The sequence below is a fragment of the Gopherus evgoodei genome, chromosome 1 (genome assembly GCF_007399415.2).
Source record: "Gopherus evgoodei ecotype Sinaloan lineage chromosome 1, rGopEvg1_v1.p, whole genome shotgun sequence".
NCBI lineage: Eukaryota > Metazoa > Chordata > Testudines > Testudinidae > Gopherus > Gopherus evgoodei.
In genome coordinates, this window is record NC_044322.1 from 49214467 (window position 1) to 49235380 (window position 20914).

Here is a 20914-nt window from a genome sequence, read left to right on the forward strand (position 1 = left end):
CCCCCATGGCTTGCCGCCCCAGGCATGTGCTTGGTGTGCTGGTGCCTGGAGCTGCCCTTGGGGATAGCTACAACACCATAGGGTTATGCCAGCATAACTGTAGTGTAGATGCAGCCTACAGCGACAGAAGGGGTTTTTCCACTGCTATAAGAACACCACGTCCCTGAGCACTAGTTGCCAAATCATTCTTCTGTCGACCTAGTTGCATCTACACCAGAAGTTAGGTCAGCAAATCAATGGCAGTCAGGGGTGTGGATTTATCACATCCTTTGGCACTATAGCTGTGCCAACATAAATTTTAAGTGTAGAGCAGGCCTAAATGAACCATGCTTAACGTAAGTCAGGAGCAGTAATATAAAAATTGAGGATTATAATCCAATCTTGCTGACATAGGGGAGAAATCCAGTGAGAACTCTGATGTAAGCAGAGACAGGATTGCATCAGAGGTTTTTTTTGGCTCGGCAGCCTTCAGCATTGTGCAATCATGTGGCATTAAGAGAGCCTGCAGTAGTACTTGATGACCTAGTGGCCACTTTCATGTGGCTGTTAGAGTTTAATTCTGATATTGTCCTCCCATATGTACCAATGTGAAAGTGGTGTACCCTTATTAACTTTGACAGTCACCCTGACTTAAAGTGATCTGAACGAGAGGAGAATCCGACTGAGTTTCTAAACTGGCAGAGCAGGGGTGTATTTATGATGCCAGGAGCTCATCACCTGAAGAGGAAGAGAAGATCTTGTGTCTCCTGGATGACTGAGAACTAGGGCCTGAAAAGCAGCATTCAAGAGAGAGTGCTTGGAAGGTGAATGCTGGGAAAGAATGGGGAAAATAGAGAGACCCAGGCAGCGTTGACATGGACACAAAGGGTTACTTTTTAAATGTGCAGAATGTGTATGTATATTTGGGTAGGTGACCATTTCAGATAGAGCATGAGACTGAGTGGCTGTATTTTTTAAAAATGCATTTGCATCACACATACCCACATGTCTTCATAGAATCAGAGAATATCAGGGTTGGAAGAGACATCAGGAGGTCATCTAGTCCAACTCCCTGCTCAAAGCAGGACCAACACCAACTAAATCATCCTAGCCAGGGCTTTGTCAAGCTGGGCATCAAAAGCCTCTAAGGACGGAGATTCCACCACCTCCCTAGGTAACCCATTCCAGTGCTTCACCATCCTCCTAGTGAAATAGAGTTTCCTAATATCCACCCTAGACATCCTGCACTGAAACTTGAAACCATTGCTTCTTGTTCTGTCATTTGCCACCACTGAGAACAGCTTAGCTCCATCCTCTTTGGAACCCCCTTCAGGTAGTTGAAGGCTGCTATCAAATTCCTCCTCATTCTTCTCTTCTGCTGACTAAATAAGCCCAGTTCCCTCAGCCTCTCCTCATAAGCCATTTGCTCAGCCTCCTAATCATTTTCGTTGCCCTCTGCTGGACTCTCCAATTTGTCCAAATCATTTCTGTAGTAGTGGATGCAATACTCCAGATGTGGCTTCACCAGTGCCAAATAGAGGGGAAGACTCACTTCCCTCAATCTTCTGGCAATGTTCCTACTAATGCAGCCCAATATGCTGCTAGCCTCCTTGGCAACAAGGGCACACTGTTGGCTCATATCCAGCTTCTCATCCACTGTAATCCTCGGGTCCTTTTCTGCAGAACTGCTGCTTAGCCAGTCAGTCCCCAGCATGTAGCAGTGCATGGGATTCTGCACTTGTCCTTGTTGAACCTCATCAGATTTCTTTTGATCCAATCCTCCAATTTGTCTAGGTCACTCTGGACCCTATCCCTACCCTCCAGCATATCTACTTCTCCCCCCAGCTTAGTGTTATCCGTGAACTTGCTGAGGGTGCAACCCATCCCATCATGCAGATAATTAATAAAGATATTGAACAAAACTGGCCCCAGGACAGAACCCTGGGGCACTCCACTTTATACCGGCTGCCAACTAGACATTGAGCCATTGATCACTACTTGTTGAACCCAACGATCTAGCCAGCTTTCTATCCACCTTATATTCAGCCCACCTTGAGCTTTTTCCCATATCTGGTATATTATTGAATGTTTGTCTGACCATGTCAAAACTAGATTGCAAGGCCCAGATCCTCAAAGGTATTTAGGTTCCTAGCTTCTATTAAAATAATAGGAAGCAAGGAGCCTAAATACCTTCTAAGGATCTGGGTCTTAAGTTTCTTGGGACTGAGTACATGTTTCTAACATGCCTCGCTGGAAATGCAAAGCCCATCTAGCACTCAAATACTAATTAGAGATACCAAAAACTCAGGATTGGGATAAAGGTTTGGACCTCAGGTGGCAGTTTGACCATCTTTCTATGCTTAATGATTCTAACTGCGAAATTTGGGAAAATTTAAGATTAACTGCTCCTAGCCGGAAAGAAATTCAGGTATGCATGTACCTGAGGTGACACCTTGACCCTTTCGAAGTCAGTTGGAGTATTGCCATTCACTTCAACAGAGCTCTTGGCTCTTCCCGTTATAGAGGCGGATTCTGATCTCACTTGAACAAAGGTTGATTATCAATAATTTCACAAAATGAAGTCAAGAGAATTACATTTGGTAGTAAACTGGTGTAAAAGTGAAATCAGAATGGGATTGCAAATCTGGCTCCAGATTGCTGAAGACCCAGTTTGCTTTCTCAAATACTAATGGCAGAGCTTATTTTGCCAAATTTAGAAGCCACAGGAAAACTGTGGTTTCTAAATTTAGAATAGAACTTGGAATTCTTATGTTTCAGGTTCTTTTTAGCTTTGGCAAAATATGTATTTTGCTGAATTTTATATTTTATTCTCTTAGTATTTCTGGAAGCAGAACTAGAATTGCTTTCAAACAAGATTTTTGTTTTCGTAGCATAGGGTTCCATTTATTTACAAAATCAGAGGTTGAAAATTACATTTCCTTGCAAAAATCTTGCAAAAACCAAACAAGTTTCATAGAACTCCAAACTTCAAAAAAAAATTAAGTCTAAAGGCTTTGAGCACTATCAGGTTACCCAGCCCAGTCACCAAGCAACTGGCATGAACAAAAAATTCCTAACATTCCTTGCTTGATTTAGGTATCTCTCTTGTGATGAACATGATCCTAAACTGAGTCTTATGAAACTGACAGAATAACATTTGCAAGAAAAAATAGTTCCCTAATGGACGACATTGTAGTAATGATTAGTAAGAATTAATTTAGGGCCTGATCCAAAGTCAGTGGGACTCTTTCCAGTGATTTCCATGGGCTTTGGTTCAGGTTAAAAAACTGTGTCCACTTCAGGTGTCACAAAGGAAGATTGAATTAAAGAAAACTTGTAGATATCCTTATAGGAAAAAAGCTATTGGCATGAGAAACTTAAATGATATGTACAATTATCCTAGCAAACTTGAGCAGTTTCTGGGTTTAGATTTAGGTTACAAATTGTAGGGGAGGGAAGAATTACTTTGTTGCCACAACATAAATTGCTGATTAGCAACGTGTTAAATGGTCAGAGCTTCACATAAAGGTCCCTTTCTATGCACTTGTACAATGGTTTTTTAAAAGTCTTTATTCAAAGGGGTATTGTGTCTTCCTCTACTATGGGACACTGAGGGAGAGAGAAAAACCAGAGGTTGTTTTTTTAATTAAGTAAACTTGGGGATCTGTGAAAGCCCCACTCAAGCCATTGCCACATACAGATACAGACAACAGTCATCAGTGCAAATCAAAATTGGGACCTACAGCATCAAAAGCTCAGAACCAACTGAACCAAAGGAGAGTCTTCTATCTATGAGCAGAAGGTGAAGTAGCTACAGGAGCCAGCTGGCTGAGGAAACATGACTGACAATCTATGTACGCCCACCCACACATCCTGTCACATGGAAGGATCTTGTGGCTTTTGGGGAGGAATGTACAGGTCAGAGTTGCAATCAGGTGTCCTGGTGTAGCATAGTTCCTTCAAAAATCAGCAGAATATTTTCAGAAAAATCCAGCTATGTTTAGTAATGTTAGAGTGAGAATGTATGCCTCTACTCTCCTGATTCCACAAAGGGAATGTTGGGCAGTAGCCCTTGGGGTGCCATGCTGCAAAAGAGGAGAACCATATAAAGTTGTCCCTCCCCCTGCAAGGATACCTCACCATTTTTGGGCCAGAAGCTTTTTTCCCAAGGATGATTGGGCTCTGAGTTCTGGAGGTCATGATGACTGGTGCTTATTTATAGGCACAGGCCTATAGTGGCGCTACAACACTTTTAATAGTAGAGGGTGCTGAAAGGCAGCCACCTTACCCCATCCTTTCTACCCCAGGGCTGGGAGCAGGACCATGTCTCTGGCAGGGGGGGACCTGAATAAGGGAGACAAGGCTGTGGCTGGCTGCTGGGACCCTGGGTGCGGGCCTGGTAGTCAGGACCCCAGGTAGGGGGCCCTTCCTAAAACCTGAGGGTGCTGCAACATCCCCTGCACCCCCAGTTTCTGCCCCTATGCAGACCTACTACCCCTAGAGAGAACATTCAAAGGAACCATTGTCTTGAGTCTCCCTTCCATGTTTTACCTCATGAAGTTTACCTCAGTGTGGTGCCTAGTATTTTTTTTTCCAAATACCAATTTATCCTCATAACGCTTCTTATATCCATTTTACAGATCGGCAAAATAAACAGTAATAAGCTGAGCGAATTTCCTGAGGTTCTACTGCAAGTTTATGGCAGAATCAGGAAGAGAATACAAGAACATTAATTTCATCTGCTGTACTTTAATCCATCTCCATTACATCTCCTTTATTTCTTCACACAACTCAGTCAACATGTGGAACTCTTTGCCAGAGGATGTTGTGAAGCCCAAGACTATAACAGGGTTCAAAAAAGAACTAGATAAATTCATGGAGGATAGGTCCGTTAATGGCTATGAACCAGAATGGGCAGGGATGGTGTCCCTGGCCTCTGTTTGCCAGAGGCTGGGATTGGGCAACAGGGGATAGATTACTTGTTTAGTGCCTGTTCTGTTCATTCCCTCTGAAGCACCTGTCATTGGCCATTGGTGGAAGACAAGATACTAGGCTAGATGGACCTTTAGTTTGACCCAGTATAGCTGTTCTTATGTTAGTTATTGCTTTCAGATTACAGTGGGGGACAGATTCTGATGTCAGTTCCAATTATGTAAATCTGGAGTAACTTCACTGAGGTCAACAGAGTTACATTGGTGCCAATGATCAGCATCTAGCCCTAGCATGTTTGCGTTCAATAGAATTAGTCTATATTTGCACTTGCAAAATTGACATTGACTGTTATTCAAGGAAATGTAAAGTGGTGTAGCTCCCTTGAAATCAGATTTAGATCTTATGTAATACCAAGATCAGAATTTGACCCTGCACATTGTGCATTTTCTTCCAAATGCTACAAATAAAAAAAACATTTTCTTCAAATATTTGCATAAAAATGTGATGGAGAGGTGTAATGTTCCATAACACAACACTTTATCTCTCTTTTGAAGTGTGAGTACAGGCCCCAGATGCCAAGCTGCAGAAGATATTTTTCTGGCAGTTACATCTGGATGTTTGGCAGCCTTCACAAGTATCTTAACTGGTTGGCATGGGCCTATTATGGTTCATTGTTGTCAGTCAATGTTCAGTTATCGATTGACCCTTTCATATATTTTTGCTTGAGTTTGTGTGTCTGAATTGTAGAATTTCCATGCCAAATTCTGCTCATTCTAATTGCATGTGTGGTCCTATTGAAGTCAACGGCCGCAGTGGATATACCCCAAATAGCTCAATTTCAAAGTCACATGTAGCTAAAAATTCAGATGAGCCCCAAACTCCCATTTTAAAAAAAATCTGTTAACTGCGTGGAAACAACTTGGCATCCATGGAAACAATGGTGTCATACCCACAATAGTCTGTACCCATTCCTGTGCATAATAAGTGCAGGAGCTGTAGTTATAACAGCAAAGTACTACAGCCAGTACAAGAGAAGGTAGGACACTCTCACAGGCAGACAGACACCTGCTTTCTCATCTTAGTACATTTTATTTATATGGTACCTTTGATGCAAGGCACCAAATAAAAGTAGCAGAAGGACACAGCAATAAGACAACAGTCAGTGATGCCAAAAGCTAACAGCTGGTGGTCCTGCGTGGGAACGAAATATTGGACAAAAAGACATCAAATCTCATAAGCACGGCGTGATGCTTTCATTTGCCGCTTCCCTTCACTCCTGGCACAATCCTTTTTCCTTTTGATCTTGCCTTGAATTTTTAATTCTTATGCCAAAAAATTGATTCATGGAGGCATTGCCGCCACATGTTTATCTGGACCCCATAGCCATTCCGATGACACTTGAATTAAGTGTTCTTTGGAAAATCTATTGGTATAATGCCATCAGTGGGCTGGTTTGAGAAGTACAAAAAGCCCAACTTTCCAACCTTATGATGAAGCAGAGAAACTGCCTGCCACCACACCAGGCGTTAGAGAGCTTTTGGGCCCAGTTGGACTTGCCCTGTTACACTTGCAGAAAATGCCAGGCCTGGAGGGGGAGAAAAGGAGGGAACCTGGCTCAGTTTGGGGATGACTGGCAAAGAGCTAGGAGCTAGTTACCTCCCTACCTGAGGGGAGAGGTTACTAGCCTGCTAGCTGAGGCAACTATGCCAAAGTAAGCACTATCTACCCAGGGAGTAAGCACTATCTACCCAGCTGTGGGAGATTGCAGCGGAGCCCTAAGTGCCTCTGGTAAGTGAGTGAGTGAAGCCCAGAGACACTGTGGGGCTTGCCCACCTCAACTTGGGGCTGCCCTGTCCAAAGGAGTCTGGGACTGTGGCAGGATACTACCCAAGACCCATAAGAGGGCACTATAAGAGGTAAGCCACCCAGCAAATTGGACTAAAGGGGTCACACATCAAACTAAACAGACACTGGGAGGAAGTAGCAATAAATTTAGACCAGGGGCGGGCAAACTTTTTGGCCTGAGGGCCGCATCGGGTTTCGGAAATTGTATGGAGGTCTGGTTAGGGGAGGCTGTGCCTCCCTGTCATAAACAGATAGCTAAGGGTTAATGTCTCTTTCACCTAAAAATAAAAAAAGTAACCTGAAGCACCTGACCAGAGGACCAATCAGGAAACCAGATTTTTTCAACTCTGGGTGGAGGAAAGTTTGTGTCTGAGTTCTTTGTCTGTCTGTCTGCCTCTCTCTCAGCTATGAGAAGGATTTTTATTTCCTGCTTTCTAATCTTAGGTTTCCAAGTTGTAAGTACGAAGTTGGTTTTTTCTTTTGTATTTACTTGTCTATAGTTGCTGGAGTGCTTTAAATTGTATTCTTTTGAATAAGGCTGTTTATTCAATATTCTTTTAAGCAATTGACCCTGTATTTGTCACCTTAATACAGAGAGACCATTTGTATGTATTTTTTCTTTCTTTTTTATATAAAGCTTTTTTTTAAGAGCTGTTGGAGTTTTTCTTTAGTGAGGAACTCCAGGGAATTGGGTCTGCAGCTCACCAGGGAATTGGTGGGAGGAAGAAGTCAGAGGGAGATCTGTGTGTGTTAGATTTACTAGTCTGACTTTGCATTCCCTCTGGGTGAAGAGGGAAGTAATTCTGTTTTCCAGGACTGGGAACGGGGAGGGTAGAGTCCCTCTGCTTAGATTCACGGAGGTTGCTTCTGTGTAGCTCTCCAGGAGCACCTGGAGGGGGGAAGGGAAAAAGGATTATTTCCCTTTGTTGTGAGACTCAAGGGATTTGGGTCTTGGGGTCCCCAGGGAAGGTTTTTTGGGGGGACCAGAGTGCCCCAAAACACTCTAATTTTTTGGGTGGTGGCAGCAGTACCAGGTCCAAGCTGGTAACTAAGCTTGGAGTTTTTCATGCTAACCCCCATATTTTGGACGCTAAGGTCCAAATCTGGGACTAGGTTTTGACACTCCCCAAACAACCAAGCATGGCCCGGCCCCTGTCCCCTATCTAACACACACCCCCACCCCACTTCTTGACCCCTGACGGCCTCCCCTGGGACTCCTGCCCCATCCAACCCCCCCTGTTCCCTGATGGGACCCTGGGATCTCAGTAGCATACAAAATGTTTGAGGCACCATTGAGGCATTTGTAACCCTGTTCAGAATGAAAAAAAGGACATAGCCAATCACTAAACCTTTTGCCCATTACAATAACCCATCTTTATTTAGGGCTTCTGTCCACTCCACACAGGTGCCGTTTCATTTCTATGCTCCTCTCCTCTTCCAGTTTCTGTCTAACCAAAAAGCGGAACTGCAAGCTGATGGCCGTAAAAGTGCTTTATCACATTTATTTCCTGCTATCATTTCCAAGCAGCTTCAGAAATATTGCATGGAAAAATGACAAGACTTACAACATTTCCAGCCAAATCTTTTCAGTCTGCAAGATTTGGATAGTTCAGATAAATACTCAACATTTTTGGTGCTTGGCTGAAAGAATGCCAACCTTTATGAGCCAGATGTGCAACCTTTATGCACAGTTAAGCCTCCACAAAGGGCCAACACAAAGCCAATACACCTCTTAAATCCCACTTAAGCCCAATGTTAAGTATTTAAGTTGTGCAGAGGCATTAGGCTGGCCCTCCGCACAGAGATGGATTCAACCCAGTATGTTTAAAGGTTGCACAGTTGGGGCCCAAACCTTTTTAAGGTTGTTTGCTCATAACTATATCCATCTTATAGCTGTACGATCTGCATAGAGAACTCCAAACTGCTGCTTTTCCAAGCGATATACAGGTATCTGTTTTTATATAGGTTTCAGAGTAGCAGCCGAGTTAGTCTGTATTCGCAAAAAGAACAGGAGTACTTGTGGCACCTTAGAGTCTATCAAATTTATTTGAGCATAAGCTTTCGTGGGCTACAGCCCACTTCTTTGGATGTATAGATTTTATCTAGTGGTTTTTATATAGTGGTTCTCAACCCCTAAGGCTCTGTAGACTAGGTCTTTAGGGGTCCGCAAATGAAAAAAGGTTGAAAATCACTGATCTATATAATGTGTACACATTCTGTAGAGAGACCTAACTAGTTGTCAACATGAGATTACTGTAAAAGCAGCAAAGAGTCCTGTGGCACCTTATAGACTAACAGACATATTGGAGCATGAGCTTTCATGGGTGAATACCCACTTCGTCGAATGCATGCATTCACCCATGAAAGCTCTTTGCTGCTTTTTACAGATCCAGACTAACACGGCTACCCCTCTGATACATGAGATTACTGGTGTGTTATGTATTAAAACACTTCACACAGGCTGCATGTCTAGAACTTTAGAGGTCAGATTCAGCATACAAATCTACTGATTTAACATGGAAAGATTTTCTTTGGTCTGGGATTATTCACTTATATCAAAGATCTACATTTTTCTAAAAAGAATGATAAGCTCTAAAGGGTAATTTTTAAAAATAAAAATAATGCTGTAACTAAATAACACGAAGTTTCCTAATGTAGCCATATTCATTACCATAGACATAGCTTTACAGCTTCCGACAACGTCTTCTCTCATTGAAAATCTTGACTTAGTATCTTGTTTGATCCTCAATGAGATGATTTTACTGCTACAAAATTGCCTTTTTGTTTAGAATGGCCATCTGTGAAGCCACAACCAGATAGTTTTTGTGTGTGTAATTCATCTGAGAGGCAGCTGTTGGTAGATTTGCAAATGAAGGTCTGTAATTAATTTATCTTAATCTGGATATTGATTAAGAAAATGTTTTAATTTGCAGTGAAAGACATGTTGTTATCCCATACTATGTTTTTATCCCATAGTCTTTTAGTGCATTTCCCTTGGGTTACTGACTCCCTTGGGTCATGCAGTGTGGTGGATGTGGAGCTGCTATATAACAATCTACGAATACTGATCTGTAATAATCTCATGAATACTGTGTCCTGATCAGTGAGAAGGTCACTGTGCAGCTACTTAGGGTTATTGGGAGATCTTGAATGAAGATCAGCAGTGCCCAACCTTATTGCACACGAAGGCCACACAAGTCTAAGCACAACCTTAGAGAGGTTGTTTCTATATACAGTATTGTCTATACTATATTATGTTAAGCAGGCCATGGGCCTTATGAAATGTTCTGGTGGGCCGTGTATGGCCGCTGGCTCTAGGTTGGGCACCTCTGGTTTAGATTAATAGGGGGCTGTTGGAAAAAACAAGCAGGAAGGCAAATCAATAATTCTAGGTAAGAAGCTCCAACAAACACTTGAGGGCAACAAGCAGTGAAGATGCTCCAGCCCAAAGTTACACAGCTGTTTTGCCTAGACTGGGAGACTAGAGATCGAAGGGACACTCTGTAATTAAAAAGACTCTGGCCAGAGGAAGCAGGTATTGTCAGTGAGCTATGTAGTGGATGGAGAACCGACTGACACAGACACAGATCCTGGGACACGTCTGATGCAGTTGGGCCCTTTCTAAGCTTCCAGGGGATGGCAAGCCTTAAGGAAGACAGATGTGTATATTCTGTTTGTTTAGAGCTGGAACATTTCAGAGAAAAGATCTTAAAACAATACCTTGCTTTAAGAAAGCTGTTCACTGGATGCCACTGGTCATAGCTTCTGGAGAGAAGTGAATTGCAGGTGCTGAACCTAAGTCAGACTTGCTGAGGTAATCATGGCTAATACTCGGGGACTGCAGCCCAAGGCCCAGTCCGAGTATGAGAACTGTGCAATTCCAGCCTGAATGACTTGACAGCTCAAGGCCTGAGACCTGGAGGGGCTGCCCTCAAAGGGTACATGTACACTGGAATAAAAGATCTGTGGCATGGCCTGGGTCAACTGACTTGGCTTGTGGAGTTTAGGCTGTGGGGCTAAAAATTGCTGTGTAGACATTTGGGCCCAGGCTATGGGACCGTCCTCATTCTCCAGGTCCCAGAGATTGAGGAACATGATCATGTATGCCACAGTTAAACGGCACCTCAGCCTGAGCCCCACAAGGCTGAGTCAGCTGACCCAGGGCAGCCACAGGTGTTTAATTGATGTGAAAATGTATCCAAATAGACCAGGAGGGTGAGAAGTGCAGTAGCCCAAAAACTCTGACATGCAGAAATTATAACTGGATGCTAGCTACAGTATAGCAAATGGTCAGGTTTCTGCAAGCCTGAAGCTAAGCTGGAGGATCAGAGGGCGGGGGAGAAGAGGGAAATGATGATATACAACTTGTTAGAGTCTAACCCAGAGTTATTTAAAAGAGTTCTATGGTTTACAAGGAGACACTACCATATTGGTAAAAGTCTTTAGACATCTCTAGAGCAATACAAATTCCTGACTGCTAGAATGACTTAGTTTTCCATCCTTTGTTTTGAACCTTAATCTTCCCATTTCCATTTGCATCTAACGTGTCTCCTTGAGCCATGCAATCTAGATTCTCAGTGGAGGTAGGTAGGGGACCTACTACATTGCACTCCACTGCCTCATGAAAGCTCCCTGCCCCCCCCCCCAAAAAAAAAATTATACAACTCTTCCAAATGTTAATAAGGTTTGAATTTTTAATGGTTTCCAGCCAGGCGGCCTGAATTCCTTTGGTGATCATTGCTGTTTCCAGTTGGCCAGCTGCAGTTTGTCTAAATTGACACAAGACTAATCACAGTGCTCTGCTCAGTGTCATTTTACTGTCACATTGGCTATAGTCACACTGAGCAGTATGGTGTGATCTAATGGACTGAGAACAGAACTGGGAGCTGGGGAACCCTCCATTCTAATCCTGGCTCTGCCAATGATTTGTTGTGTATCTTGAGCAAATTATTTTACCTCTCTATGTAAAATCGGGACACGAACAACATATAATGTTTGCTTGATGCTTAGAAGAATCAATGCTATAAATCACTAGAGACAGTTCAATCATGCTACTACTTCTAAGCTATTCAGTGGACTTTATTAAATACACTTTCAGTTTCTGGGGCTGTGATTTCATTGTTCATGCTTTCTTCTAACTAAGAAACAATTTCTTAAAGCAGATTTTTCAATACAATCAGTTAAAACAAACATATCTTCCCTCAAAGTTCCAGATTGTTATAAAGTCTCATCTTTTTCCACACATTTGCTCTACCACTCTTCCTTCTTCCTTTAGACAAGTAGTCATAGGGCTTGTCTAAATGAACAGTTAGTGTATGGTAAGCTGGGTGTAAATCTACTCTGCACTAGCCTGCCATGCACTGTGTCTGGATGAACCCTGCTGCCAGACACTAGAAGTTCCATAGTGTGCTTTGATCTGCTCTGTTTTGAAAGAGGGTCACATGGAAAGCATGCAGCTTGGATAAGCTCACACTTGTAAGTAAGCCCTAGAGAAAACCTTCCAAACCAAAGAGATGACATCTGAGTGGAATCAGATGTTTGACAATGCTCTGTGTAAGCCAAACAGTGTTCATTAATAAAGTCCTATTCATCATAAACCATTTGCTGTTCAACAGAAATGAGCCCCGATCATCAACAAAACCTCAGCTTCTTTAGGGAAAGACACTGCAATTAATCGACCTTTAAACTATACAACATAGTATGAATTGTAGTAAGAAGCAGTGTGTGAGAAAAGTTCACACAATGCAAAGTTTCTCACATGTATTTGATCTCTCTGCATTAACATGCCACATAGTACCAGCCAAATTTTATACAAACTATTCAGTCTCCTTGGAGGATATAATTTGGGGGAGATTTTCAAAGGCAGACTGCTATTGATTTTTATAAAATCAGTTAAATGACTAACTGTTGTTTGTGCTTTTACAAATTTTCCCCGAAATCAGAGATTTTTGGCTTTCTCTCTAAAGTGAGATGACGTGAATGATCAGGGTCAGACTAGTTTGCCCAAACTTGAAACAAAGCTTTGAGATTAAGATGATTAGTTACATATTTTGTATTTTCTTGGAATTCCTGTTTTGGATCCAGATCAGAAACAACAGTACCAAAAGACAGAAAAGATTATTCTCTTGGTATTTCTGATCTGGCTGTGAACAAACACTGAAAATTCTATGAGAGAAATTGTTCCCGCAGATTTCCAACCTGATTTCTAGACCTAAGAGAACTAAATTTCCAGATAACCACTAAGCAAAGTGTTCATATCTTTTTGGAGTTCATTAATCTTTTACTAGTCCAAAGTAATTTTAAATGACAAAATTAGCTCTTGATGATGGAATAGAACACTCCACATAGCATAGCTGTCTGAACAAGCGTATGGATCAAGATTGTGGTCTTATAGATATTGTGACCTTTACACTTCAGTGTCACCCTTTGTGATATGATGTTTGACAGAAATTTCTTGCTGAGGTATGTCAAGCCAATGGAACTAGCCTTAATTCACCTTTCCTCTACTACCTAGTAAAGTAGGTAGTCAGAAATTTGGGTTTGTTGGGATTCTCCAGTAAAACACCAGATAGAAACCTTGAGCTGTCATGGGGTTCAAAGTATAGAAAAACTAATATACAAAACTACAGTCATAATACTGCAATTTTTTTGAAAATCCCACCCTTAAAGTAATTGTCAGACACTTTAAAAAGTGTTCAGCGTTGTCCTAACTCTGGTCAATAGGAGTTTTACCATGGACTTCAAAGAAGCAGGGTTAGGCCAATGCCAAGTGCTTGTCAAACGTCCCACCCTATTTTTTTTTCTCCTGCCTGTAGCAATACAGGCTCTCTCTCCAGCATCCCTTTCAGGTAGCAGGCAGCCTTGCCAAGCAGAAAGAGAAAATCATAACTATGTAATATGCTAACAAGTGCGTAACAGCATTTCTGCCTTCTCCTGAGGGGGTGGGGGGAAACTGTTTAAAAAGTTACAGAATTTTAAGTACTTTTAAAATTTTTTTTGCAACTCACTTTCATAGAGTTTGAGGTCAAAAGGACCATTAGACCCTCTAGTCTGACCTGCAGTATGTCCCAGGCCACTAAGGGTATGTCTACACTGCAATTAAAAACACACAACTGGCCCATGCCAGCTGACTTGGGCTCACAGGCCTCAAGCTAAGGGACTGTTGAGTTGCAGTACAGATGTTTGGGCTCAGGCTGGAGCCTGGGCTTTAGGACTCTGTGAGGTGGGAGGGTTCTAGAGCCCGGGATCTCGCCTGAACTGCAATGTCTACACCACAACTAAACAGCCCCTTAGCCTGAGCCCCATGAGACTGAGTCAGCTGGCAGGAGCCAATGCAGATACACTGTTATCCCTGTGTTGAGCCCAATAACTTGAGTTGTATGAGTCAACAGTGTGCCCTTGTTACCAAGAAGGCTAACAGCATATTGGGCTTCATTAGTAGGAGCATTGCCAGCAGATGGAGGGAAATGATTATTCTCCTCTATTCAGCACGGGTGAGGCCATATCTGGAGCAGTGTTCAGTTTTGGGCCCCCCACTACAGAAAGGATGTGGACAAATTGGAGAGAGTCCAGCGGAGGGCAATGAAAATGATCTGGGGTCTGGAACACATGACTTACGAGGAGAGGCTGAGGGAACTAGGCGTATATAGTCTACAGAAGAGAATAGTGAGGCGGGATTTGATAGCAGCCTTCAACCACCTGAAGGGGAGTTCTGAGAGGATGGAGCTAGGCTGTTCTCAGTGGTGGCAATGGCAGAACCTGCTCTTGCTTCATTTCTGACTAGGAGATCTATTAATTTTAAACCATTAAACTGAAATCCTCGTAGGCAGTTTTAGTGAGAGAGCTCACAGACTTGCTTTTATTTTGGCTACAAACTTATTAAACTCATTCATGTTTTCCAAACCTACTTTTACAATTTAACCAATTTGGGAAATGCCTCTTCCATCTCAGCTTCTCATTTGTTCCAATAACAAAACAAAGCAAAAAAATCTTCACCTCCTAAACTGGTCTTTCCATGATTTTTATTCATTATATAGCTTCCTCTTCTGTACGAGATTCTCTCTGAAATCTTATGAGTGCATGGTATGTTCTTTACTCTGGAGCTTAGCTGCAGTTATGTGAAAATGGAGAAAAGATGCTCTGGAGGTATCCTCTTTTGTGTTAATAGTGGGATTATAAGATCTATTAACCATTTTAACAAATCCTCTTATTTATTTTAGCCCTGAATATACCCCGAAGGCCCTGTCTGTAACTGAAATGGACTTGACGTTCTACACTGCCAAGTTTCCAAAACCTAAAGTAAATTCAAGTACAGTATGGCTTGGCTTGTTTACCTGCAGCACCCACAGGTTCAGCCCATCACAGCTCCCACTGGCCATGGTTCACTGTTCCAGGCCAATGGGTGTTGTGGGAAGCGGCGGCGAGCACATCCGTTGGCCAACATTGTTTACTGCAGCCCTCATTGGCCTGGAATGGCTAACTGTGGCCAGTGGGAGCTGCAATCAGCTGAACCTGTGGACATTGCAGGTAAACAACCCATCCCTTCCCTCCTGTGGATTTCCTTGATGGGCCGTGTGCCAAAGGTTGCCAATTCCTGTTCTATATAATACCTATTTCACTATCTAAAGGCCCAATCCTGCAAGATGCTTATGACCCTCAGATCCTATTGGGAAAAACACTGAGCTGTGTCCAGCACTTGCCACTTCCAGTCTAGTCAAGGGACTTTATCCTGAAGTCCTTGTTCAATTTTTACTCAGAAAACACTCCCATTGTCTTTGAACCTCAGCATTTGGTCCAAAGTGAATTGTAAATGCTGAATACTTCTCAGGATTTTGCCCATTGGCACAAAGGGGAATAAGGTTGCATGGTGCCATACAAGATTGCGCTCTCACATATTAAAAACTAATGATTGTGATACTGCTGTCTCTTAAATCCAAACAGTGCCGAAGGTAAATGTGTTGGTCATTAAAAAGGAATTTATGCCAGGTTTTCCAGATTGGCCCATTACTACAAACTCTGCAACTTTACAAATAAATATAATGCTTGCACATGGCAGTCTGTTCTGAGTCACACAAATGAGAGAGAATAGTATGCTTCTGCTCAGACAACTTCTAAATGCTGATTTCTGCAATCTAATTGGAAGGTTTCGGTTAACCAAAGAAGCTGATGTCTGATCCTTTTGTTTATTACAAGAGACCAGTACTTTGCATGTTTTCCAAGCACTCTCAGCAGTTGAGGGTAGAAAAACTGCATTCTAAGGGCTAATCCAACTACTTTTCAGTTTACTCAACTGGCTTCCAGCGAAACAGTGAAGTGTATAATAAACATCCTCTGATTCATTGTGTTTAACATTAAATACAGTAAAATGCTTGTGCAACCCAGGGAGGCTTATGGCCCTTCATGTTTTCATCACTGGTGCAAAGAAATGGGGGAAAAAATCTGGTCATTTACTTGGCTTGGGAACACAATTGAAGAGACGTTTGGGACAGATTAAAAGACAGCAGTTCTGACTATGGCTGTGATTGGGCAAGTGGCAGCAGAGGTTTCAGCCTTTTTATGTCATTTGACAGATTTCCCCCAGATTTCAGTTTTTGGGGTAGCTGTGTTGAGTGGATAGTTAAGCTGAAATTCACCTCTGTGAAAAAGTCCACTATGAGGTTCATGTACCATGTAAATCCCAGTCAAGACCAGGGGCTTAATGTGAAGCATTGAAGCCTCGATATATTTCCTATTGAAGTCAATGGGAGCTTTCCCATTAATTACAGTGGGAGCTGGATGAAGGTTGTGTGTTGCATGACCAGAAAGGGTTAAACATCCTGCAAAATAAATGACTCAAATTCAACCCTTAAAGACATGTGGGGAGATAATATTTGTGTTTTTGTGGATTTACATATATGTGAATAGGGTGAACAATGTAATCAACAGTCCCTGTCTATGCTGTATTCTGTTCATTCAAAGATCAAAAGAACACCTTAGCATTTAAATGAAGTGTAAACATGGGATATTTCTGTATTCATCTCTCTTTGAAATGTACAGCAAATCATCAGTGAATGGTGGAGGGACAGGGGATTGTCTTATGTTATTTCCTATAGCTAAGTACCAGTGATGGACCCATGTGAAAGTTGCCCTAATTACCTGTTGTTCCCCAGAGGGACTCCAACTTGTCAAACAAGACCTGAAATTGTATAAAAGATCCTTGGGTCCTGATACTTTTTATCTCAGATAAGCTTCATCAGAGGATGTTTGAGTCACAAGATGAAATCCCAGTTAAGCAGGTACACCCTGGATATGATATTGGACATGGGACTATAACCTATGAACTCAATTCTAAACTTTAGAATCTAAGGGAACTCTTTGCAACTACAAAACTCACCATCTCTGCTACGAATCTGAACCTCAAGAATTGAACTCATGTCTGTATGTATATTGATCTTTTAACCTATACCCTCTCTTTTGTTTTTTGAATAAATTTTAGTTTAGTTAATAAGAATGGGCTGTATGCCTATGTTAGGTAATAAAGCAAGTCCTCACTCACCTCTCCAGCACCCGAGTTCGTGCGGAGTTGGTATGGGCACACAATTCTGTCAGAGACCAGACACCAATGCGTTGATCAACGGGCTCACACTATCCCAAAAGCTTTAGAATAAGTGTGGCGCCTTTATTAGGGGTGAGCGTTAATATTTATACACAGAAGTAAACAAAGTGATTAACAAAAGATAATGGTCATGCATAATCAATCAAGATTTTACAGGAAAAGCAAGTTTAACAAGTAAATGCATAGAGATAAAGGCTAATGGCTACTTGAGAAAGGGGGTGTCATGAGTAGTTTGCAGGTCAGTGCTTTGTTCAATAAAGGGTTCAGAAAGGATTATGCAGAGACGGCCAGTCTGGGTGTGTTTTGGCTTCCCAAAGTTCACCAAAAGTTTAGACCCAACATTCCTCCATTTGTAGCTTTGAGATAACTATTAATCAAAAAGCTACACCCTATTTCAAGATCTCAAGGGCCGCTTGGCAATTTTAGCCTGGGCCAATTCGAAGAGAGTAAGGCTTTTAGCTGAAGTGGGAAAAGAATAAACTGACTTACATGAGTTTATGAGGGAGGGGACACACTGAATACAGCAACACAGTATTATAAGGACTACTATGGCCCCAACAACACCCACCAAGAGGTTTTTAACCCACCCATGTCCGGGCAGCCAATTTCATAAGGCTCCCCACCAATCATAAGGTGGCTGGCCAGAGGAGTAGTTTTTAGCTATTTCCCTTAGGTGTTTGGTACGTTGAAAAGTGTCAGAGTAGGTGTCATTTACAAAAACACAGCATTTTTCATTTATGAGGGCGCAAGTTCCTCCCTGGGCTGCTAACATTATATCTAAAGCCATTCTGTTTTGCAAAGCTAACTGGCGCAGCTGGGACATTTTCCCGGCCTGATTTTCAAATAGGGTTGCAGTTTCATTGGTTAAAGATTTTAATAGTCCCTGTAGACGGATGATAGCACCCTTTAAGCTAGTGTGACCAGCCCACCGCTGCCAGGACAAACCATTACGGAGATTAATATCTCTGTCAGTTTCACGGATGTTACGAACGTGGGGAAAATGAGGGGGAGTGAGGGAGATGCGAGAAGGCGGTGCTAGCCATGCCAAATAACATGACCCTGCCCAATCAGGGGAGAGAAAATAATAAGCCTTGGGCCCGCACACCCAGTATGTTCCATATAATGCGTTTTGGGTATTCCATTTCTCAAAGTAGGAGGTAACCCACCACCCGTTGTACCACTGTTCCCCTGGTAACGCAGAGGGGTCGTTGTGTGAACTGCAGAGGCACAATTTGGTAGTGTTGTCCTCAAAGGGCAGTGTAGTACTGCTTGAGCAGTTGTAGAAGGCAATTGTGTATCCTTTAACAATTAGTTGGACACCCTCGAGATCTGAGCAGGGCTTTTTAAAAACTGACTCTGAAAACCTGCCCCTCCATGAAAAAGTTGAAAAGGTTGGATCGGGGTGAGGGATCCACATATGGGATAAGTGGGATGCGCAAGGCTTGAAGCCAAGATTTTTACTAAAGGCGGTGCCATTAAAATATATGTTGCATTTACTTGTTCCCACAAAAGCTGACCCTTTTTCTTTAACAAAACACAGTGATCCTGTTTGATTGGTTACCCTGATATATTTGTTAATTGGCACTCCTGTTTTGTCCCATGTAAGATTGGGTTGGACTGGATCTTTTATTCTAGTCGGTGGCATCCAAGTCATATTAGCAGTGGTTAGGGGAATGGGTGTGAAGGGGAGTCCCTGTGCTGCATTTACTGGAAATTGAGTACATACCCAGCAATCACTTCTATTTCCTAAAATACGAGTTTTAACCTCGTGGGAATGTCTAATAAAAGCATTATCTTCATAAGCAGAAAATAAACTAAAAAAGCATTAAAAAAACATACAGTTGTCAGAATAACGGGTCCTCTCATTTTTTTCGAGTCAATTTAAGTTTAATGTCTGAGAGAGGTAAGCTGGTCCACTGGTCGAAGGCAGTGTCCTCAGTGGTGACAAGAGCTGCTGGTCCGTCACTGTGGTCCACTACGGCTGGCTTGACGTGGGAGTGGTGGATCCAAGATTTGTGTCCTTCCAGGAACACTGCAGTCTGGGTTGTCAAAAGAACCTTGTGGGGTCCAGTAAACCTTGGCTGGAGGGTGTCGTCACGAACGAACTTTTTGGCCCAGACGAAGTCCCCTGGTTGGAACGGGTGGATTTGTTCCTCCAGCGGCACGGTCTGGGAAAACTGCGAGGCTTTCCAAAGGGTACGGAGGCGAGCCTGTAGGGAGAGAAACTGACACGCGGTCATATGATCCCCTCCCAATAGTGAAACATCAGCACGTGGTAGCGCCCCGCCTTTGAAAGGGGGGTGTCCATAGAGCAGTTCAAAGGGGGATAATCCCAATGCGCGGGTTGGGTGAGTACGAAGGTGAAACAGGACCAAGGGAAGTACCTGAGGCCACTTTAATCCTGTTTCCTGACAGTATTTAGCCAATGTAAACTTAAGTTCCCTATTCATACGCTCAACTTTCCCGCTAGACTGGGGGTGGTAGGGTGTATGAAAGGAGTGTGAAATGCCCAGTCCTTGTTTTAAACGGCCAAGGACATGACCAGTAAAGTGAGGTCCGCGATCTGAGTCGAGCACAAGAGGGATGCCAAAACGGGGTACAATGTCTTTAAGGAGAATTTTTGCCACTGTGGCAGCAGTACAATTAGCAGTAGGAAAAGCTTCGACCCAGGAAGTCAGAGGGCAAACCAAAACAAGGAGGTGCTTTTTCCCAAAAGCCTTTGGCATATTTGCAAAGTTAATTTGAAGATGTTGAAATGGAGCAGCAGGCGGAGGTTTTCCACCCTTAATTTTGTTAAGAGGCGGAGCAGGTCCATTACGCTGACATGTGCTGCATGCTTTCACTATTGATAGGCAATAGGGTTGAATGCCTGGAGCATACCAAAAGCGAGCGATAGTGTTCACGAGGGCGTGCGTGCTGTAGTGACCCCCTTTATCATGGTGCCAGCGAACTGCCACGGGGTATGTGGAGCGAGGGAGGCAGGCTCGGCCATCTGGCATAAGCCAGGTCCCTTTGACCAGAGTGGCCCCGAGGCTCTTCCACGATTGTAGTTCAGCAGCGGGTACTGGTACGGGGTGCGGTGGAGTAAAGGAGGAGGTTGCAATAGCCAATGTGGGCATGGCTAAAGGTAAGGTGGCAGCCTTCTTGGCGGAGGCGTCAGCCAGGGCATTCCCACGGGTAACGGGGCTACTATCTTTAGTATGGGCCCGGCAGTGAACTACAGCCAGGATAGAGGGTTTTTGGAGGGCGTCCAAAAGCTTGTGGATGAGGGGGAGGTGCTGAATGGGTTTACCGGCAGCTGTCTGGAAACCTCGAAACTTCCAGAGGTGGATATGACAATGCACAACTCCAAAAGCATATTTGCTATCAGTAAAAATGGTAACGGTCTTACCAGCGGCCAACTGGCAAGCTCGGGCCAGAGCATAGAGTTCAGCGGCTTGGGCTCCCCAGTTGCCTGGCAGTGAGGCGGCCTCTTGAATGTCCCATTCAGAGGTGACAGCATAACCTGTGAAACGCTTGCCATCAACATAGAAGGAGCTTCCTTCCGAGAAGAGGATGCAATCG